This window comes from Sander lucioperca, chromosome 12 (assembly GCF_008315115.2).
Source record: "Sander lucioperca isolate FBNREF2018 chromosome 12, SLUC_FBN_1.2, whole genome shotgun sequence".
NCBI classification, from domain to species: domain Eukaryota; kingdom Metazoa; phylum Chordata; class Actinopteri; order Perciformes; family Percidae; genus Sander; species Sander lucioperca.
Genome location: NC_050184.1, coordinates 33,398,909 through 33,423,272, shown reverse-complemented (window position 1 = coordinate 33,423,272; position 24,364 = coordinate 33,398,909). Strand labels below are relative to the sequence as shown.

The 24,364-nt window shown below is 40.7% G+C and overlaps 1 protein-coding gene and 1 long non-coding RNA gene across 2 annotated transcripts in view; both read left to right on the top strand.

Annotated features, from left to right (window-relative positions):
* Positions 1-24,364, top strand: part of LOC116043715 (sushi, von Willebrand factor type A, EGF and pentraxin domain-containing protein 1-like) — a 161,813-nt gene that overhangs the window by 66,332 nt on the left and 71,117 nt on the right. The gene's annotated exons all lie outside the window — the stretch shown is intronic.
* LOC116043728 lies at positions 1,859-3,138 on the top strand. The gene is made up of 2 exons (XR_004103528.2): positions 1,859-2,782; positions 3,023-3,138. It is a non-coding gene; the product is annotated as an uncharacterized LOC116043728 (long non-coding RNA).

Genomic DNA, 24,364 nt, shown 5'->3' with positions numbered 1-24,364 from the left:
TTGTCACAAGGAGCCACTGGAGAGGGGCTAAAGAGCCTACCTCTGCTCTAGTACCAACAAGTTAAATACTGATATGCAATTTATATAATAAAAGATTGATACTTGGCTTCTGCCATGAAAAATATCACAAAACTAAGCTGTATTTATTTATTTTAGTGACCCCTACAACACATTAGATTCTTTATTGTCCTTTTTTCAAGTAAATTTGTTGCCACAGTCTGTGCAGAGCCTGACATAAATACATAGGTACATGAATACATTATACCCCACAACATGACTACATGAAAGACATCAGATACTTGCACATTTATACACACAGCACCTGCACACATGACCATTACTGATGTGTTTTGTTGAGTGATGTTATGGCAGCTATAGCCATTACCAAACAGTTTCTTATCATAATGACTGACCCTGGTTAATCAAAGTAATTTTCATTCATTTGGTTTTTTTAACAGTAGCAGATTAGCGTTGTTCAACCAACATCACTGTTTGACACAATTCTGTCCTTATTGTTTTTTACAGACAATCATGGAGATAAGTTGGCTATAGGCTTGGGTGTTGGTCTTGGTAAGTTTCAACTTCATCTTTAGTAGATCAAGATTGTAAAGCGGTAACGTTGACCCAAATAAGATCATGATGCCCTTATAAGAACCGCGTGGTCATACTACAGTAGATATGGTGTTCTGGAGAGGGCATTATGTTCTCATTTGGGTCAAAAAATACCATACGAATGTATTAATGGCTTGATGTGTCACTTTGTCACTTACTGTGGTTTGTGTTTTGTACATATTGTTATGTAAGGTGCACCTAAGGTTTAAATAGTCCTTTCTGAATTCTGCATGCTAACAAACAGCAAAAGTCCCTTTTTTTTAAGCAATAATTTCATAAAAGCAAAGCCTTTTGGGATTACCAAAACCCTTTTCATGGTAGGCATTTAAATGGGCCCATCATCTTTTCTTACATCATCTCAAAAACATTTCAATTTTTTTTCTCATCAAAATAGTCCTCTTTGTTATCGTTGTTGGAGCCCTGGTATACGTGCTATGCATCAAGAAAAAACAACGGTAAAAAGTTATCTCATTTAACTATGCCGACTAACCCTTAAAAATGGCTTTGTCCCTGTCATGGCTTTTCCGACCTTTTGTTGATGTCTGCTTTGGATCTGGTCAGCATTTAGCCTATATTCTGTTAACGCTCCCTCTGTCTGTCAAGTTTTATTAAGTGTTGCATGGATAGTTGTGCATGTGCATTTGTAACACTTTTATTCTTAAAGGTCCAATGTGTAGGAATTTCTATGTTCTATGCTATGAGTCAAAAACGCGAAAGACGGAGCAGTATATCCTGTGTGTCCCTTACCGGCTAACGTATTCAAGATGGCGCATGGATATGGAGCGTCTACCCCAGTTCATGCAAGCGCAAATGTAAAATTTCAAGCCAGTAGGAATACTTGGAATTGATGGTGGTGGTCAGTATTCATAAAAAGGACAAGTTTGTGAAGGGCAATACAGATTTTGATAATGAACAACTAAACACGTTACACACTGGACCTTTTCTCTACCACACAGTTTCAACGTTGTCATAAGGGGGCGCTGTGATAAACCCTCAAAACACTCTCTTACACGGTGCTGGAGATCACTGTAGAAAGAGCGCTGCCCAAAGTTTTAATCAAGTGTTGATAAAGTTGTCAGCCAAGTCATGAAGCATTTTTTAAATATTAGGTATGCAATTTTTTTGTTAATACTCTGCTGCATTTAATGTTTCCATGGTTGTCACACATTTGCGTGACATAGAATGGTATATAAATTACGTTTCATTTGGTGCGGCCCCTGAATGTGAAGTGACATAGATGCTTTATATTTTAATCATATACGAACCATTTCAATACTTTGGTTTTAATTTAACATTTAATACTGGGTCACACTGCGCCCTCCTTACGAGCACCTGTCAGGTCAGGAATGACAGCTTGCAGAAAGCTACTGGTTGCATTGCAACTAGAGGCACCTTGTGAGTGTCACAGAAGTGATGTCCTGTCATTATTGCTAGCTAAACTTGATCTTGGGTGAACAGCACATAATGTCTTGGAAAGGATTTTTACATTGACTCATTTCTGCAAAAGGAGAAAGTAGTGGTGGCTGCTGGTATGTCACATTTTTGAAAATGTTTCTGAGGAAACCACTTTTGTTGTGTGTTCCTGTTGGTGTAGTTTGTGTGTAATGAAATATGATAAACGTGACAACAGAGCATTTTGGTGGTATGATAGTCGTATTTCCTTCTGCAGAAGAGGTCGTGTTCTTTACACACTTTGTGAACATTAAGTTATTATTACAATAATCAAATTTCAAAGTATGGAACACCAGGCCACATGATATGAATAGAAACCGGCTATTTGAACTTTTTGGTCTTGGATGATGTTGTGGTGACCTGCTTATTTCTGCTCTTAGAAATAAACGTGTAGTATTTTGCATCTCAAAGTAACAAACGCACAAATTTGGATATTTTAGGCTGTAAGAGACCGATGAGAGCAGCATACATGGCTGTGGTGTTTGTGTGTGCGTGTAAGTATTCTTTAAATATGGGAGGTCTTGTAGTCTTTTGGGTGAAGAGGGTGTTTCTCTGGACTTCCTTAAAGTCTCCTCACTTCTTATTTGCCTGGTCGTACATAAGCAGCAATGTTGACCAGTCATTATGTGGCTCCAAAAGAGAGAGAGGATGTAGAACTCCCGTTACAAGGACAGACTGCCAAGAACGGCTGAACTCATTTATGCCAAATAAATGGATGGTAATGTTGACAGATGATTTTTATATTTCCTACTCCATGTCCATGATGTATTACTAATCTTTTCTTCCTTCTATATTATCTGCGGCAGTTAACTTGCATATTTGACACCTGCCTGTGTTACTTCTCTTAAAACCCTTTCTCTGTCACGGCTGTAATTTCTTTTTTTTTTTTTCTTTTTTTTTACAGTTTGTCTAAAAATGTAAAATTAAAATTTTCTTTCTTTGCTTTTTGTCTCTGTAGTAAGCATCACAGTCCTGTATCTCCAATATTACTAGAAGTAAAAAGCGCTGGTTGAGAAGAGGACTTCTTTGACTGACCTGTGCCGTCCCACAGGCTCAGGGAAATCATCGCCCCCCCCTTGATCAAGCTATTTGTTTTTTTTGTTTTTTTTATCCATTACTTTATTATCCTAATTGGGTGGGGAGAAAGCTATGCCATAATCAGAAATATTATAAATATATATATAGGCTATATAAAAGTACAAAAGTTAGGCTGCAGTTACAAAATGCAGCACGTGTCATGCGCGGAGTCTCCTCCTCTCGCACGCATCACACCGGGAGCTTGAAGATGTAAAGAACAAAAGAAAAACAGGAGAATTAACTTTGAGCAAGTGTGGAGGAAAGTCGGCGGTATGGAAGCAGTTTAAACAAGTCGTGGGCAGTGACAACAATATGTTGTTCATCATTGTTTCTTGTTTTTTTACATTTCTTCATTCGGATCCATTTGCGATCCGTTCCATTCTGAATAAACAAACAGCGCAGTTTACATGCTTCGTCCTTGTTGCGTTATTCTAAACAGATTTCTGCAGTTCAAACAACTCTGAATTGTAGTTGAGAACGTCAGTTATAACGGCCCACGTGTTAAAAAAGTGTCGGGTTTAAATTGGGCTCGGGCTCATAATTACAGTTAATGTGTCGGGCCGGGCCGGGCTCGGACGCAACGTGCTCAGGTAGGTTCGGGCTTGATTTTTTGGGCCGATCTAAGCTCTATTCTACAGAAGCATAAAAAGGCCTTAAGGAGTGGGACTTCATTCTCTGCTAAGGACGCCATTACTCCCACTATATCTTCACATAGGAAATATTTGTTTGTTGCTATATTAATGGTCTGAATGTCGAGTACAGCCCCTTTAAACTCCATGTTGATTTTAAACTTTTGCACTATAGCTTAGAGCACAGCTCAGCTTGTCCATTGCAGCTCAGTTACACCGATGGCTTGAAACAAGCAAAATCAGTAAAGAATGTTTGCATGCTTGACCCTAAATACAGCTGTTAGAATTTAATAGTTTATGTATAAACTTTAAAACAGATCAAAGTCTAGCACTTTCAGTTTGGTGCTTAAGAACACAGTGAATTTGCCTCTATTTACTTCTATAAGAAATGTCACCATTTGTGTAACTGGAATGGATATAATAATACATTGTGTAAATGAGAGGCTCCTAGCCGATAAACCAGTCCTCCAGTCTTGTAAATAACAATGGGATCTGTTAAACAGTCTCAAGCATAGTGCCTAAATAAAAGGCATGTTCCATAGTATGCCTTATTTAAAAAAGCCAAGTGTTTTAGCTTGTTGTTGATCGAGGCTTAATGGTAGGCCTACCTTAACTGTGTATGCTTAATAATTGGTCATGTTTAATGGCATTTTTGGCAAATTTGTTGTGCCATGTCTGTTGTGTAGCTCCACCAAATGAAGTTAAAACAGTTTTCTCTGACAAGGAAACATTTAAATTAATAATTAAAAGAAATAATTTATCAGGTATTGGCTTTGTAGACATCTCTCTTCTAGAGTGTCAGATTAATATTTGTATACCCCCACACTACTCAGAAGAAGATGCATACTTTAAGAGTATTAGGACTCAGGTATTGTGTCTGTGGTTAAATAAAGATGTATAGACTGATTTCTGATTGAAAATGTTGCACTTGCCTGGCTTTTTATCTGTATTTATTAAACTAAATTGTGTGTCAACATCTCAGTGAGTTTTTATATTATGTTGAGGCAAGCTTTTATTTTGACATCACTTTTTGTAATTAATTATTGAAATAAAACAAAATGGACCGAATTTATTACAATTGTTGCCTGTATTTCAGCCATTCACTCACACACTGTAGGCCAGGTGTGGCCAAACCATCTGGAGTCATTTAGAACATGCTCTGACATGTGGACAACCAGGGATCGAACCGCTGAGAATAGTATGTTATTACAAATACTAAAAAGGTCAGTGTAATATGTCGCATGTAATAAGTTAATAAAATATAGTGGTATAGTATTTCAGAAAATGGGATAAAAGTAATGTCATGAAAATTAAAGTCAGTATAGAATGTTACTGTTAAAAATGTCGTAAAAATAATCATTGAATTGTAGGTCAAATGTCAGTATATTATGTAATAAAAATGTATTTAAAGGTCATGGTTATAGTACACCATTAATGTCATAAAAAGTCATAGTATATCACAAATGTCATGAAAGTCAGTATAGTATTTCATAAAAATTATAGTCATAGTAAAGTATGTTGAAACGTCACAAAAGTCATAGTATAGCATGTCAAAAAAGTCGGCACACGCATGGAGTAGACGTGTTTTCCGTGAGCTGCCAAGTGCAACGTTTATTTTTATATAGAGCACAGTGTAACGAATATTTTGCAAAATACCTTTCATACCTTACTTTTCAACTTTAAGTTGACGATTGCATGTAGCAAAGGTAGCGCTAACAATGGTGAAGTGACTGGCATCGAGGCAGACACATTCAGTGCCATAAATTCACGGGCCTACGGAGCCCCCCTGGGGTCACCTGAAAAAAAAAAACTAAACCGTGCGCACAGAATAAAAATCCGTTCCCTCGGTTTTATAAACTGTTCGCACGGATTCATAATCCGTGCCCTCTGTTTTAGAAACGTGTGCATTAATCCGTGCCCTCTGTTTTAGAAACGTGTGCATTAATCCGTGCCCTCTGTTTTAGAAACAGTTTGCACAGATTCATAATCCATGCCCTCGGTTTTATAAACGTGCGTAAAGTTAGAAAGATTCACAGATTCACAGATTCAAAAGATCAATTCTAACTATAATTCTACAGTTAGAATTTGTGTTTTTCCATTATTCACATTGTTAATACAGATCTGAAATTATTTTCTATGTTCTATTTAGGGCTGTAGAAAAAGAAAATGAAAAAAAAAGGGTACTAAACAACAGTTGGTGACATTAAAGAACGGCTTGTTTATTGCTAAGGCCATATGGTCAAAATTAAATGATTTAATAATAATGTATAACAATAACAATAACTTATTTCACTAGTAAATTGCTGTTGAACGACAAAAACAACCACCAGGTGGGAAAAGGACATTTACAATAACTTCAAACGCACCACGAGGCTGTAGTTTACCAGTTTCATTGAACGCACCGTCTGTGTTGTTTTTAGCGTTAGCTGTCAGCATTTTAACCGTTTTTAATCCAGCTACTAGCTAGCGGTAGGCTAACGTTAGCTGCTGTTGAGTATAGTGTTAACTCGCGTCACGTGCAGCGGTGTTTGTGTTGCCGTCTGTTTCAGAGCATCAGAGAGGAGAGCGCAGACCAAGGGGGTAAGCTTCGCTCCAGAGCTCGAATCTCCTATGGCGCCATTTTGATGCTACAAAGCGATCACCCGACATTAGCATTCCATTGACTGCCATTCATTTTGACGTCACTTTGACAGCGAATAACTTTACATCTGATGCGTTTAAAGACTTTATTTGTCCATTGTTTATTTCTAAAGAAACATGACAATGTATAAATGGCTCCATTACCTTGTACCTCACGTTATGGCTCCGTAGTATACGTTTTTGTAAAAATAGGCTAACGATTGTGTCATAACCACGCGACTTACTGTCGCATAGTAGAGGAATTACCGTATAGTACAGGAGAAGCTCGCAGGCAGTTTGGACTTACATTAGCTGTTTAAGTGTAATTACTAATGTTAACTAGCATTTTAGTTAGCAATAATTAGCCTGTGTCCACGTTATCTCCTTACATATACCTATGCTCTCCTTCTCTGCAAGATCCGGAATGATTGAGATTTCTCTTGGCACAGCTACCAGAAGACTCACAACTTTCAGACACGTTGCTCACGTCACATGTACGTCGTCTCTCTCAGTTGGAGGCTGCGCAGTAACGCTCAGCTCTCACCGGAAAAGTGCTTCTAAAGGCCTTCACTGGTCTCCGTCCAGAGCAACGGGATCTGTTGGTCCATTCTTATATACAGTCTATGGCGCAGACATATCAGTGGCACCAGATTTCGGTAGCCAGGGTTGGCAGGAAGAAGATTTTTACAAATAAATGTTCCAATTAATGATCCAGGCAGCACATTCTCGTCTCCCTCCTTCATTTTACAGTCCAATGGTGGCTAGAACGGCTGGAATGGATTAATCTGCGTTATTTTTTTTAACGCGTTATTTTTTCTCAGATTAATTAATCGAAATTAACGCGTTATTTTGACAGCCCTAGTTCTATTATGAATGAATGTGTGATATTGATATTTAAGTTTGTTCTGCCACCTTTTTTGTTTCAGTTTGCATAACATTTTACTTAATTTTTACTTACTAAATGTTCAGTCTCAAATCATGTTTTAAAGGGAACTTCACCGATTTAGCATTAAGCTTTGTATCAGTAGAAACACTGTAGTATTTTCGAATGATTGTGCTTCCCTCCCTCATGTCCCCCTGAGACGAGAGATCTCTGTATTGTGGGTCTGGAAAACCCACAATACCCCAGAGGCAATGGACTACAGCCAGTAGTAGAAGCTACTTCCGCATGTTTTCAACCCGCCCATAGGGGGTTGGACTGATCTTTACACGAAGATATCTGAAGCAAAACGAGTGTCAGCCATCTTGAAGCTTCGCTAACAGGCAAGGGCGTAAATCCCAGGGGGGTCGGGGGGGTCAGGACCCCCCCATCTAAGGGTTGTCCCCCCCCCAGAAAACCATGCTGTGTATTGTAAATAACATCAAGATGTATACTACTATACTATACTACTTTATATACATTTATCTCATTTTCTTAATCCAGGGTGATCAATCACTGATTTGAGTTCTAGCAAATCATCTATGCCAGCTATTAATCTCTCTTTTTTCCTTTTTCTTTCAGGCCTGAGCCTTATTTATTTATTTTCTCCCAATTTTTCTTATCATGCTTCAGAAGCAAGCATAGCTAAGGCTTCCTAATTAGAAGGACATTTCAAATTCTAATGCCATTTCTCTAGGTGTTTATGACATTTTCTCTCTCTTTTTTTTTTTACCCATCAACATAACTCTCATTTATAAATTTAATGGATCTTAATCGCATAGTTTCATAGTCAAGCAACAGCCACTTTAATGTTTTACTGAGCTACACTCAACCCCCCTTCTCCTTTAGCCGCTCCGTCTCTGCCCTTTAGTGCAGGTAAGGAGTGGCCTAAACTTTCTGTGAAAACTTGAATTCCTAGCATTCTTGGGCATGCGCAGATCAGTCAGCAGTGTGATTTCACAGTGAGAGGAACTCCAGAGCACCTAGGCTCACACTCAACCAAGAAGAATAGCTAAAGAATCACTCAGCTTACTTTAACATAAAATTTCTTAATCTTACTAATTTCAAAGCAGCAGATAACGCAAATAGCAATATGCTATCATAAAGCAGTTTAAACGATCTCAAAGAAATCAGAGAGAACTTAATGATTCTTACAAATTCTCTCAACAGACAGACCTATTGTCTCTCCATTTTTTCCTTCAACAGACCACATTAAAACAACAATGACACAAGACAAAACACACCAACACAAAACATAAAACACAAATACTACTTTTGAAGCTTCTTATTTTTACTATGGGTTAGCCTAATCTATTTTTAACATCCTCCAAAGGGGCTCATAAGTTTTAGCGATTTTTGAAAACGTTCTCCTTCGAAGAAGACTCATAAGATTATTAAACAAAAGTCCTCCCAAAGAAGGCTCATACATTTTAACACATTTGAAAACGTTCTCTTCAAAAAGAGACTCATATTTTAGCCATAATGAAGAGAATATCTTAACCTTACAGATAACTAAGACTCCTGTTCTCAACCAAAACATATATGTATATATCTATATATATCTATCTAATATAGGATCCTTATGACACATGCACAGGCTATCACACACAGCAGAAACACCACTGTTCACACACACCGCTGTTCACACACACACACTCTCTCATACACACAAAAGTCGACATCATTCATGCATGTAATTCGTAAAAAGAGTCTGCTTTCCGCCGTGTTGTTTTTTTTTTTTTTTTTTTAGTTATTTTGCTACCTAGATATAGACGTCCAATGGGAAATCTGCTTCGGACATTATTCGTCAACAATGAATCGATTGGGAAACCTACCATTGAACTGTTAGTCTACACCTCAGTTCTCAGAACTGGCTCAAACTTTTCATCTAATAAAAGTTCAAGACTACGGCCCATCCTATGATCGCCTTTTTTCAAAGGGCTTTTTATCAGATTAACGGCGTTATCCTTTATTCTTTGTTCCTGTTGGTTTCTCTTTATTGTTCCTGTTCTTTTCTGTATTCTTTTATTTTCTCTTATTTACTTTTATCTTGTCCTTATCACTTCTTGTTTTTATTTTCTCTTGTTTCCTTTTTCTTTATGTTGTTTAAGCCAAATTGCCCTGGCCAGGGTTAAACTGTTTTCTTTAATCCAATTTGCCTATTCCTTAAAACCTTTTCACATTGTCTATGTGAATATTCCTTAATCCCTTACTTTTTTCTCCCTTTTCTCTATTTCTTCACTTAAATTTCCTTTTCCTCTGTTTCTCTAACTTTTGTTTTCCTCTTATTTCTCATATGTTAACTCACACTTCCCCCTGTCTGCGTTGATTTTAACGCAAATAAATTTAGGACGAACCTCCCCCTCGCACAGCAATCACTACACAAAACACACACAGGTTCGACACGGTGCAATCCCTCAGCGCACACACAGAGTCACACATGAACTGACCAGCGCCCAAATCTGTGAGAAAGCTCACCTCATAGTCGACCAATGAAGCGGGAGTCAGTCCCTGGTTGCCCATGATGAAACGATGACCTGGGAGATGCAACCGATCCCATCCTCGTCGCCAAAATTGTGGTGTCTTAAATAGTAATGCTGTGATGCTGTATGAAGAGGAATCCGCAGACACTGTTCTTGATTATAAAAAGGTTTATTACAAGCAAAGATTCAGCATCAATTTACAGACCCATGGATATCTGGAGAGACAACCGACCCAATCTTCAAAATTTGTCGCTCTGTCTTTTCTTTGTGTGAGCAACGTATATATCCTATGCATTGTATCAACATAGGACGTGATATGTGTGAGTATACCATTGGATGGATAACTGACCAATCGATGCCTGTTATCTGGCACAACTCCAAAAAAGGTATCTTCTGTCTTGGGGGAACCTCTGCTCATGTTAACAATTTCCAGATGTTCTCAGTGAATGTAGAGTAAAGTTCATAGGACTCCCTTATAACAAACCTTTAAGCAAAGTTTATAGAAAGTTATAGAATGGTCATATACTACATCAGCTAATTTAACAAGTGTACAAAAGTATTGTATTTCTTTTATATGGGGACACTTTTTCAAAATAAGTCATTATGTTTTAAGGTTTTTTTTTGGCTTGATTGTAAACAACTTAAAAATAAATACATGGTTTTAAAGAAGAATATTTCGGTCAATTTAGTCAGCTTTTTCATTGAATCAAGAGAACCACTGACAAGAAGGATAATGGTACAGTCTCCATGCTACACTAATGATAGTATTAAGGCTTTCCTCTGTGTACACATGTCCTCTACGAGTATAATTGTGGCTGTATTATTTGTGTCCCCTTCAAAAATTGCTCTTCAGAAATTTTATGTTTATTGTCACCCCCCCTACTGTTAGATCAGATTTACGCCCATGCCTGCTGCTCTGTCGCCGGGTAAGACTAGTGGAGGTGGGCTGTGTTAACACGGACTGGTGCAGAAATGGGGTGATTAATATCCAACTAACTGCTAACTGCTGGTGTAGTTTGTGACTGTTAAATGCCGACCATTCAACATTACACGCAAATTTACGGCTGTGTTTATACTCAGTGTTTACAGCCCACCAAGCGCTAATGCTAGTATGCGTTAGCTGAACTTTACGGTGCCTATAATGTATGTGCACTAATGGAGCTCAGCGAAAATTCTGGCAGGAAGACTTCTAAACTTAATCATATTTCTCTCTTCTAAACTGAACAGATGTTAGGCACCCACTTTAGCTAACCAATCAGAAGAGGCCCTGAATTTTTCAAGCCAATCACAGCACGACACCCCTGTTTTAAACTTGTCTCTCTCTGCTGCTCAGTTGTCATTTCAGGATAAGAGCAATATACGCTGTTTCGCCGTCGGATGGTTACATGGACCTGGTTTTCTCCCTGTTTGGCTTGGTTCTTTTCGCTCTTCTCACGTCTGATTCAGATTTCGATCCGTCGGGTCCGGATCCTGCTTCCGCAGTGGCGGTGCCGTTTACGGTCTCCCCGGACGGGCTGAGATGTAGCTCTCGCCTGGCATCGCAGCCTGATGTTCACTCAGATGAGACGGAGTCGGCCCTCCTGCAGCTTCAGCTTCACGGCATCGTACCGGCTCCTGGCCTGCCTTCTTCGGAGCTCCGCGAGCTGGCTGCCTCATTCTTGCTTCCCTTCAGTCCCTGGCTAGCTCGATGAGGTCTTTGGACACGAGGCTGCAAGCCGTGGAAGGTGTTTCTGCTGCTGGTTCCTCGGCGACTGTCAGCAAAGCGCTGGCATTCATGTCCCAGCCGGGCAGCGTTTCGCAGCCGGCCCCGTCCGCTTGTGCTGACGCCGCTCATTCCCTGGCCAGCGCAGTCCCGGCTCCATTCGTGGGTAGGCCTTACATTCCTGCTTCTTCTAATATACCGGCCCAGTTGCGGTCTAAGATTTTGCAGGGCAAAGATATCAATCTGGTTAGCCTTATGTTGCCTTCTCGAGAAAATGAGACAGATAATTATTTTAACACACTAACATTAGCCTTACTAAACGTCAGGTCTTTGGCGGGTAAATCATTTTTAATCAATGATTTTATTATTAAGCACAATCTTGATTTTATGTTTTTAACTGAAACCTGGTTAGACCATAATAACAGTGATGCTGTTCTCATTGAGTCAGCTCCCCCTAACTTCAATTTTATGAGTGAGAATAGAGCGAATAAGAAAGGAGGTGGAGTCGCCATTTTGTTTAACGACTCGTTCCAATGTACTCAAATAGCTTATGGAAACTTTGCTTCTTTTGAATATGTGGCTCTTCAGTTAAGGTCCCCCTCTCGACCTATATTTCTAATTATCTACAGGCCACCTAAATACTGTGCATCCTTTTTTGACGACTTTAGTGGACTGCTGTCTTTAATCTGTATTAACTTTGACTGTGTAGTTATTGCTGGTGATTTCAACATTCATGTTGACAACCCCCAGGATAGAGGGACAAAAGAACTGTGTTGCATTTTTGAGAACTATGGACTGACTCAGCATGTGACGGAGCCCACACACAACAAGGGGCACACTCTGGACTTGATTATCTCGAAAGGTTTGAACATTTCCAAGGTTGTGGTGACTGATGCTGCTCTGTCTGATCATTCCTGTGTTTTCTTTAATGGCACTATCTCTGTGCACAAAAGTGTCCAAAACGGTATATCACTGACAACACCAGTGAAACATTCATTCAGCTTTTCTCGTCCACACCCACCCTCTCAGGGGTCTCAGTAACTGAGCTTGTAGACAATTTCAATTGTAAAATTACAAATGTTATTGATGCCATTGCTCCCATTAAGGTAAAAACTGTCTCTGATAAGAAAAGATCTCCATGGAGAAATGCCATACTGGTAAGAACAGAAAAAAGAGAGTGTCGAAAAGCAGAACACAGGTGGTGAAAAACTAATCTCCAGGTCCACTACAACACCTATAAAGAGAGACTTCGCACTTATAATTTGGAACTGAGGAATGCAAGGCGGTGCTTCTTCGCGGACATTATTGCCAAAAACAATAATAATTCACGTGCTTTGTTTGCTACTGTCGATAGGTTAACAAACCCTCCAGTACCAGTAGCATCTGAACTTTTATCCACCAAGGCCTGCAATGATTTTGCCACCTTCTTTAATGACAAAATTCAGAAAATTAGACGCTAATTTTATGGATGCTTCCATATCGAGTACAGGGTATGTGTTGTCACAGTGTCCAGGCAAAACAGATTCCAATATGATTAACCGTAAAAACCTGGAGGACATTATACAACATCTGAAAACCTCCTCCTGCTGCCTTGATATTCTACCAACGGGCCTTTTCAAAAATGTTGCAAATTGTTTGGCTACAGATCTTCTACAGATTGTAAACACATCTCTTCTCTCAGGTATCTTCCCACAGGCCCTGAAAACTGCAGTCATTAAGCCACTCTTAAAAAAGAACAATCTAGACACGTCACTAATGAGCAACTATAGGCCGATATCAAACCTTCCATTTTTAAGTAAAATCATTGAAAAAACGGTTTCTCAACAACTCAACCTTTTCTTGTCACTAAACAACAGTTTTGATGCCTTCCAGTCGGGTTTTCGACCACACCACAGCACTGAGACAGCTCTTGTTAAAGTCTTTAATGACATCCACTTAAACACAGATAGTGGCAAAATTTCAGTCTTAGTATTACTTGATCTCAGTGCTGCATTTGATACGGTCGACCATGACATATTACTAGACCGATTGGAAAACTGGGTTGGCATTTCTGGCTCAGTACTAAAGTGGTTTGAGGCATATTTAAAGAATAGGGATTACTTTGTGTCTATAGGGAATTATACATCTGAACATACAAATATGACGTGCGGTGTTCCCCAAGGCTCCGTCCTGGGGCCTCTCCTGTTTAACATCTACATGCTTCCACTGGCTCAAATTATGGAAAACAATAAAATAAGTTACCATAGTTATGCGGATGACACACAAATTTATATAACCTTATCGCCAGGGGACTATAGTCCAATACAACAACTGACTAAGTGCATTGAACAAATTAACGACTGGATGTGCCAGAACTTTCTTAAATTAAATGAAGAAAAAACTGAGGTGGTTGTTTTTGGAGCAAAAGAGGAACGATTAAAAGTCAGCACTCAGCTTCAAATGACAATGTTAAAAACAACAGACAAAGCCAGAAATCTTGGTGTAGTCATGGACTCAGACCTGAATTTTAACAGCCACATTAAGACAATTACAAAGTCAGCCTATTACCACCTTAAAAATATATCAAGGGTTAAAGGACTTATGTCTCAGCAGGACTTGGAAAAACTTGTCCATGCTTTTATCTTCAGTAGACTTGACTACTGTAACGGTGTCTTTACAGGTCTCCCTAAAAAATCAATCAGACAGCTGCAGCTGATTCAGAACGCTGCTGCTCAAGTCCTCACTAAGACCAAGAAAGTGGATCACATCACTCCAGTACTGAAGTCTCTACACTGGCTTCCAGTGCCTCAAAGAATTGATTTCAAAATACTTTTGCTGGTTTATAAATCACTAAACGGTTCAGGGCCAAAATACATTTCTGATCTGCTACTACAGTATGAACCACCCAGACCTCTCAGGTCATCTGGGACAGGTCTGCTTGTTGTCCCCAGAGTCAGAACTAAACAGGGGAGCAGCGTTCAGTTTTTATGCTCCACATATCTGGAACAAACTCCCAGAAAACTGCAGGTCCGCAGCAACTCTCAGTTCTTTTAAATCAAGGCTGAAGACCTTTCTTTTTGATGTTGCCTTTCATTAAATAACTGTTCCTATTTTATCTGCTTTTATATATTTAACTGTTTTAATTGCTCTTCAATGTTTCATTTCTTATACTGCACTGTAACTTTTATTCTCGTATTTTATCTGTTTTTAAATTTTTTAATCTGTTTTCATGTAAAGCACTTTGAATTGCCCTGTTGCTGAAATGTGCTATACAAATAAAGCTGCCTTGCCTTGCCTTCTCCTGAGTGTGATAAGTCCCTCGTTTCCGGGGAGGGGTTTTCTGCGCTGTTTAAATCATCGGACCAGCAAAGTACTTTCCATTGGGCAGTTTTTGGTAGCTTTTGGCATATACCGTGACGTTTTATGCTCAGTCTACCCGGATAGGAGTAGAGCTTAGATCGGCCCAAAAAATCAAGCCCGAACCTACCAGAGCTCGAGCACGTTGCGTCCGAGACCGGCCTGGCCCGACACATTAACTGTAATTATGAGCCCGAGCCCGATTTAAACCCGACACTTTTTTAATACGTGGGCCGTTATAACTGACGTTCTCAACTACAATTCTGAGTTGTTTGAACTGCAGAAATCTGTTTAGAATAACGCAACAAGGACGAAGCATGTAAACTGCGCAGTTTGTTTATTCAGAATGGAACGGATCGCAAGTGGATCCGAATGAAGAAACGAAAAAAAAAAAAGAAATAACGATGAACAACATATTGTTATCACTGCCCACGACTTGTTTAAGCTGCTTCCATACCTCTGACTTTCCTCCACACTTGCTCAAAGGTAATTCTTCTGTTTTTCTTTTTTTCTTTACATCTTCAAGCTCCATGTTGCACTTAAGATACACAATACCCGGCCCGGTGTGATGCGTGCGAGAGGAGGAGACTCCGCGCATGAAGTGCTGCATTTTGTAACTGCAGCCTAAATTTTGTACACATTTGTTACTTTTATATAGCTTATATATACATATTTATAATATTTCTGATTATGGCATAGCTTTCTCCCCACCCAATTAGGCTAAATAGGTAATGGATAAAAAAATAAAAAATGCTTGATCAAGGGTCCGGCCCGGCCCGAGGATGGTGGTGGAAATAACGGCCCGAGCCCGGCCCGAGGTCATGTCGGGCTCGGGTCGGATTCGGGCTTGGGCCGAGAATCTAAACTCTAGATAGGAGGCAGGAACTGGACTCTTATTTAGCTCTGATTGGAGATCTAAATCTCAAGTAAGGGAGGGATGTTTTTTTCCAGTACCACAAAGCTTTTTCCAGCAAAGCAGCGCTTTATCTTGCCCAGCATAACATTCGCCTAAACTGGTCCATTCTGGACACGGAACTTCTGGTTATGATCGTGGGGGGCATACAGCCGGTTTTGTCCGTCTGCCCCCAGCGCCAGGTTTTGGGTCAGGCACGCTGGCCGCAGTTTCGCCGTGGTTTAAGGAAATTTTTAAAGTTCTAAAGGCAAGTTTAAAGTCTACTCCATTAAACTTGCCTTCCCTAGCATTTGAGCTGTCTTCTCATCCTGATTCCGTGTTCGTGGATCACCTTCTCACTGGCCTTTCTCAGGGTTTTCGGGTAGGCGTGCTCTCCGATCCTGGGGTTACATTTGTGGCAAAAAATCTTTTATCCGTCGTTTCCGACCCCTACACCGTATTGTTGCTGTTGGCGTCCGAGGTCAAGAAAGGGTATTTGCTCGGGCCTTTCGTTTCCCCCCCCTTTTCTACTTTTCGTAGTAGCCCCATAGGCGTCGCCTATATTCCGGCAAGAAGCGCTTGATTTTCGACTTGTCTTCGCCGCGCTTCGGGCCTGTTCCCAGCATTAATAGTCTCATTCCGGCCGTGCCTTTTCCATGCATTACGCCTCAGTCGATAACACAATCAAAATGATTAAGCTGGCCGGGCCTGGCGCGTGGCTGTCTAAAGCGGACATCACTGACGCGTTCAAAATCGTTCCCATACACCCTTCCCAGTGGCCTCTTTTTGGCGTTAAATGGGATAATAAATTTTATTTCGGGGTGCATCTTACTTTCGGGTGCAGAAGCAGCCCCTGCATTTTTAATCACGTCTCCGAAGCTCTCTGCTGGATTTTGTTCAACAGGGTGTGGGTGCCTTCGGTCCTTCATCTGCTCGACGATTTTCTTCTAATTGACCCCCTTCACGTTAGCGCCGGGCCTTCTCTGTCCAAACTGAGGGCATGTTTTCAGTCCCTCTGCGTGCCTCTGTCGGAGGCGAAAACATTAGGCCCTGACACACGCTTAGAATTTCTCAGTATTACACTGGATTCTGCCCGCATGGAGGCTTCTCTCCCACTCGATAAATTGCAGCGCATCCGTGATATCGCAGCCTCTTTTTCGGCTGCGGCTGCCGTAACTAAACGCCACCTGCTTTCCCTGCACGGTCATTTGAACTTCGCCCTGCTCGTTATCCCGCAAGGATGTTCTTTTATCTCCCGATTACTGGACATGGTGTCCTCTGTCCCTCAGTTGCACCAGTGGTTCGCCGGCCACTGGCCCCCCTCTTTTTCCCCATCTGATTCTTCCGCCTTATACGAGATGTACCCCATTGCCGTAGCTTGTCACATCTGGGGCCATCATTGCGGAGGCGCTTGCTCCGTCATTGTTTCTCGCACGTACACACTCTTTTGCCCTTTTCAATCTATGATAAAATACGTGTTACTAAGGCCTCGTACTGACTCCTTAGCACCATTGTTTCTTACTCCCGGGAATTTTCCCGTCAAAATCTTGGTTTAGCCATCATCTGAAGCTAGTGCTCATCAAATCAAAAATTTCACCTCAGCATTATTCGGGTCATTCATTCAGAATAGGGGCGGCTACTATGGCAGCAAATCAATGCATTTCATGTACGTCCCTGCAACAACTCGGCAGGTGATCTTCCTCTGCTTACTCCTATTACATTCGTCCTGATGTCAACGATGTCCTGGAAACCCAGAGATCTCTCAGGCCATAATCCTGGTAAGCATGCATATAACTAGTGGTGGTGTGTTGATCTCTGAATACTCTCACATCCTCGAGTCTATCTGTGCAATTACACGCTGGCATATATCTACATGTATTTTCATCAGCAACCCGATCACTGTGCACTGTGCATTTAAAAAAAAAAAATAGGTGTACCCAGACGCTGTGCCGAGGATAAGAACAGGCTAACCCGGACGCTGTGCCAAGGATAAGATCAGGCTAACCAGGCCGCTGCGCCAAGGATATAACATGTAACCCGGCCGTCGGGCCGAGAGCGAGTGTTGCCAAACCCATGCGCTTGTGCCATGGTAAGAGTAGTTAACCCGGCCGTCGGGCCAAGAGCAAGCGTTGCCAAACCCGTGCGCTTGTGCCACGTACGAGTAGTTAACCCGGCCGTCAGGCCGAGAGCGAGTGTAGCCAAACCCGTGCGCTTGTGCCATGGTAAGAATGGTTAACCCGGCCGTCGGGCCAAGATCGAGTGTAGCCAAATCCGTGCGCTTGTGCCACGGTAAGAGTTGTAACCTCGGTTCGACATTCGGGTTCCTCACACCGCCATCAGTAATCATTAATGATGGAGTCTAATCTCCAAAGACTGTACATGTCATATCATGCATTCGTACAATAAATCTTTGCATATCTGCAATGAAGTCTCTCCTGATTGAAATGTAGCCTGTTTCGTATGTCGTTTTTATATAATGTCGTTTTTATATATTTTTCATGTGTAACACCACTTGATCCACGGTGAAATATTGTTTCGTGTATATGAGTGAAATGACAATAAAACACACTTGAGTTGAATGCTGCCTCACTGTCTGTCTGTAAACGGTAGGCGTGGCTTGGAAGTGAACTCTAAATTTCTAAAACAATTTCACATTTCTACTACATAAGTGACCCAATCTAAAGATATATTCGTCTTTCCAACGGTGAAATGTCACTTTAAGGCAACACCATTATATATACACACATATTACACTTTAAGTAATTAAGTATTACCTTCTCTGGAGTATTTTGTGAGATTATGTAATTATAAATATTTCTTGCAAAAAATATTCCCCAAAATTATGCATATGCCTATTTTTGAAAGGTAAGTGTTGTAGTACAACCAGCAGGGGGGCTTCTATGTGTGGAGTAGTTTTTGGACTTCGGTAAAGTTAGACAGAAATGGCAGATTCGCGGGTTTGCGGTTCAATAAATCTTAGATGAAACGTGTTACTTACACAATAGGCAGCTCTATCTAACTGTAGTAAGGTAGACAACAAGCTACAACCCGATTTTTATCCGAAAGAACCGTCTACATATGTGGATAAATACAATGCATCCCTGAGCGTTCTGCTTTCAGCCAAGCGTCTAGGGACCGTCTACAAAGTGCAAAACCGAAAGTGGATACAAAGATAAAATTCAACAGCTTCACTGTTATTGAGCCTAGTGCTTCCAAATTTACTCCACACATCTAGGGCCTCCCTCTAAACATACTACACCCGCTTATTTTTGAAAACCTGGATCAGCCTATTTTTGAGGATTTTTTATTGGGAAAACATTCAATACCGTCAATGTTATTGAGTCTGAGTAAGCGAGTGTGAACAGGACACTGGGAATATGAGGAAGGACACTGAGAGCATGAGCAGCACACGAGGGAGGATGCAGAGCACAACAGACAGAGAGGAGCGACAGAGGACACAGAAGCATGATGGAGGACACAGAGACCGGGACGCCAGTGAGAACAGCATCGTCCCTGGTCCGGAGGAGGCCTGTAAGTACACCGGGAAAACTCAAACACCGATCGCAAGCGGCAACAGTGGGAGAAGGTGAAACTTCTCCCTTCCACGTAAGTCTCTTTTTAAGACCGGTGTTTGTTGTGTGTAGTGTACAAAGCTGTGGCACTTTTAAAGGACGTTTGACTGGCCCTGAGTTCTCCTTTACAGACTATGCCTGAGGAGAGGAGTCAAACGACAAAGAAGCTGGTTGCCAGCGGAGACCTGTGGACATTTTAACCTCCCACTCGTGTTCTGCTGTACCATTTTAGCTTGATTTTAGTTGGTTGTGCTTTTACTTTTACATTCTTTTAAGGAGGAATTTTAATTGTTTTATTCTTTTTTTTAAATAAATCTGTTATCCCTTAAACTGTTTTTTACTCACTGTTTTAAACACCACTGGTTTTACTGCTCTCCCCCGATATAAAGGACCTGTTTTAATCTTCTACCTTAAATTTGAATCTTTGTAGTTTTAAGAGGTCCTTGGCCTCAGCCAAAACCTAGGTGGCGTTGTCGCCCCCGTACACAATTTTATCCACGCGCCCTTCTTACATATACATAATAAAGGCTAGATGTCTTACAGCGGAGTCTCTAACGTCCATCTTGTCACAGGCAAGCTTTCTGGCGGGCTCTGTGGTACCTGATGTAAGGGGAGTGATCCGCACGAACACAAATACTATTATATCGCTGAAATCTTGACGGATTTACAAACTTTTTGGTTTCTTACAAAAGTTATTAACGTGGCTATAATTGAACATGTTGAAAATTGCAGCTTTTCTTTTCGAAAAACGACTTAATCGTGCAGCATAGTTGTGTATCAGGACTACTTGCGCAAGTTATCAAGGCTGAGACCACAATGGAGCTGTTCAATTATATAGGTTTTACTGACACCAATAACGATTTTATGACAACTAATCTTTTGTCTAAATTACAATCTTTGCTGGCTAATAACAAGAAGCTTTGAGTGAGACCTAGTAGCAGCTACACTCGTTCAGTCGTTTTGGCAGCACTGTTAGCTGGATAAATGTCAGAGATCATAATCTTTTGTCTATAAAATACACTATATCAGATATATTATGATTATTATTGTTATTATTATTGATTATGAAGATCCGTGTGGTCAGGGTCAGCTGGTCTCTGGCACGGACCAGTGGTCACAACCACTAGGGGCGCTAAAGACACTGGTCGCGACCAGCTCCTCGGTGGTCTGCCCTGTGGTCCCTGTGGTCTGTGAAGCGGCTTTAGTATTTTCTCCCCTTTCCTGTCGTTTTGGCAGCACTGTTAGCTGGATAAATGTCAGAGATCATAATCTTTTGTCTATAAAATACACTATATCAGATATATTGTGATTATTATTGTTATTATTATTGATTACGAAGACCATAAAAAGCACAACATTTCAAAAAAACACACTTCATGCCGTGATAAGTGTGTGACTAAAGTGGCCCCTCTCCCGGCTGCATTTCAGCAGCAGGCAGCAGCTATCAGGTCCTCAGAACAATCAGAGATGATAATGAAATTCAATGTCGCCTATAACATCGCAAAAGAGCTGCCATTCACTAAATTTAGATCGGATCAGCAGTGAAGTTGCATGTGCCCAATTTATTGGGGTAATAGCCGACACATTAAAAAAAAAGACAACTGTTGCCATCGTGGATTCCACATACATGTCATTTATGATCGACGGTGACACAGACATTTCCACGAAGGAGTGTGTGATTGTCTACAGCCGGATCTTGAGGAGAGGGGGACCGGTCAATATACTAATTGGACACATTGAAGTGGAGCATGGTCATGCACAAGGTAAGTGTACCCTCTGTTAAGGCCTACCCACAATATAGCATGATATATGAAATAAAAATGTTAAGAACATTGTATAGGCCTAAAATATTATAAAAAAAATCATAAATACAAATTTAAGTAATGATCACATTAAAAGTATTGACCTGGCAAGCTATAGTGACATTATAAAGCATTATCATTTTTCTTTGTTTATTAGGAATCTATGCAGCCACAAAGAAAGCGTTTGGAGACTGGCTTGAAAAAAACAGTTGCTCTCGGGGCTGATGGTGCTGCAGTTAATCTTGGTATCAAAGGGGGAGTTATAGCCCTTTTACAGAAAGATGCAGGGAATTTCATCATACTATACCCTTTCACTGTATGCCACACAGGTAGGCTTAAGACTTGTACCTGACACCCCAATGCACATTGTATGCTTTTGTGTATTTTCTCATAAAGAGGTATCTATATGTAAATTAATTGCGATGTATCTTTACAGATTGGAATTGGCCATGTTGGCGGTCCAGAAGGACAATGCAATGATCCGTCAAGTGTATGATATGCTACATTTGGTGTGGAAGACCTATCATTTTAGTCCCAAATCAATGAGGGAGCTGAAGGCCATTGGAGAGGACCTGGGAGTGGATGTGTTAGTCCCTGGTGGGGTTAAAGGAACACAATGGCTTCCACATGTCTCCAGGACCCTGGAGACCTTCCTCAGACCCGGACAGAATGGCCATCAAGGCCAGTTCACTGCAGTCCACTGTCATATGGACCATTTGGCAGGGTCCTCTGCCAATGCAGATGTTGCAGGCTGAGCCACAAAGGTCAGTGGATTTCCACAGAGAATTCATTAAATTAGTGCCACTTTAACTTCAGTCATTTTTTCCCTAGAATTTAGTTTATCCATGTTGTATCTGAATAGTTGCTGTGGTTGTATGATACAGGTCAAAACATCAATAGAAGATGGCACTTTTGTGGCTTTTTGTCACTTTCTGGCTGATGTTTTTGTTTAGTCTCCTACTTCAGAAAAATGAGACCATCCTACCTCAGGTAAGGGAGATGAATGGGATATACTTTTAACTTATATTTGTTATTAGCTTCAGCTGTATTTGTGAAAGTGCTTGATAAGTCTAAACAGGCAGTTTGTGCTTTTGGAAATCTGCTGGTGACCACAGAGGTGATGGCTGCAAGACCTAAGCCTGGCAGCAGACTGTCCCAGTTCCTGGCAGACCTTAAGCTGCAGAAGAGGCAGCAGGATGAGCAGGGTCACGGTGAAATGCCAATCTACAAAATCCAGGTACATTCATGGTTTTGTTTTTGACATAGGAAATACTCTAAAAAACAAAATATTTATAATATCGAACTCACAATGTCTGTTTATGCTTTATGTCACACACAGACAGTAACACTCAAAGGGGAAGTGTCTAGGCTGGCAGAAGATGGTAGTGCTAACACTAAACTTCAAAGAGCAATGGAGGCAATAATCAAATCCACTGTAAAACATTTGAAAGCAAGATTCTGTAGCCTCCTAGGCAAGTGTACTCTGTCTTATAAACACATTGATAGATCAGACATTCTCTTACTTATTTATTAAGATGTATTTATCCTTCCAATAGGAGAGGATGATGCCAAATCTGCCACAACCAAGGCTGTCAAATGCTTCAACATCTTCAATTATGATAGCTGGCCTGAAGACCAAGAGGAGTTAGTGGACCATGGTGCTGATGACCTTGCATTTCTCTTGGATCACTTCTCCCCTGTCCTCACAAGGTAGCATGTGCTGGTAGCAACCCTGTTAATTTAAACCCTGATCGGCTGTTTAATCAATGTCAATTCCAGAAATGGTGTCAACACTGAGCTGGCAAAAGAAGAGTTTGTGGGCCTGAAGCTATTAATCGCTAGGATGTTCAAGGACAAGACCTACCTCAGCCTTTGGGAGCTGATGTTAACCAGAGAGCCATACTCCTCAGAGTACAAGGTTTTGCTGTTTTCTTTTTTAATGACATTTCAATATCAATGTCAACTTTGATATCTAAGACATCTTTGATAGCTTGTACATCCCAAGTTTGAATGTGTTTTGTATGTTTTTCAGAACATACTGCACCTTGTCCACATTCTGCTGGTCCTCCCTGTATCATCTGCTGTTTGTGAGCAAGGCTTCTCTTCACAGAAGAGAATCAAATCAGATATCAGAGCATCCCTTCACACTGACACAGTGGAAGATCTGATAAGAATCAGTGTGGAGGGGCCAAGTTTGGAGGATTTTGATGCAAGGGAGAGTGTGGCGAGCTGGTTTAGCCAAGGCCAAAGGGCAAGAAGGCCAAATTACAGGTGTTGGCCATCTGAGGGACATGCAACAGCAAGGGGGGACCCGCTATAAGACTTTGAGCCATTAAATGTTAGGTCTCAGTTCAGAGTTAGCACTTTCTTTTTTGAAATGTTTTATTTTGCTTAAAATGTTTTAGTTTGGCAGCTCAGTGAAGCACTTTAAACATGTTTTATTTAAAAAAAAATGTTTTGTATGCAATATAATTGTGCTTCAAATAAAAAAATGTATTTACACCTTATTCTTGTTTAAAATAATTTACATAATATATATGAATGTATCTGGAGCATGATAAAGAGGTGACTTTGAAATTGTGGCGTTAAAGGCGAAGCAAGGAAAAATGTGGGTGCACCTAAATTTTGTGCTGGTGCACCTAAATAAAAAAAGTTAGGCGCACCAGTGCAACCAAGGCAAAAAGTTAGTCTGGAGCCCTGGATATCATTGCCCAACAATAATTCAAGGTGTATAAGACTGATATATCAATATGTGATTAAATGTCACTTTACAGCACATTTTAGACACTCAAAACGTCTTTACTTATGTTTATTTTAGCTGGTAGCAACAAGAAGCACAACCACCTCTAGAAGAGCGGAAGACAACCTGCCAACGGACTTGTCTCAGGATGCACCTCAGCCTGATGTTGTGAGTATTCGCGTGTGGAATGTCAAACAAATGAGAGCATCATATGGCTTGTTATATTAAATCCTTTATCTTGGTGGTACCCAGAAAGGTCTATGATGGTGTTAGTAGTCTAAGAGCCCAATATTATTTGAGGTGGTACTCTGTGTAAAAAGTTTGAGAACTACTGGCTATCTCACTTGCTCTGTCACTCATACACTTGAATGAATAAACGTGTGAACATTGAAACTACACTACACCCAGGGGTAGGCAACCTTTTCAATCAAAAGAGCCAACCCAGAGTTGGGACCAGCAAGCAGAGCTGCTGTCTGTATAAAATCCTCCTCCTCACCTATAAAGCTCTTCATGGTCAGGCCCCTTCATA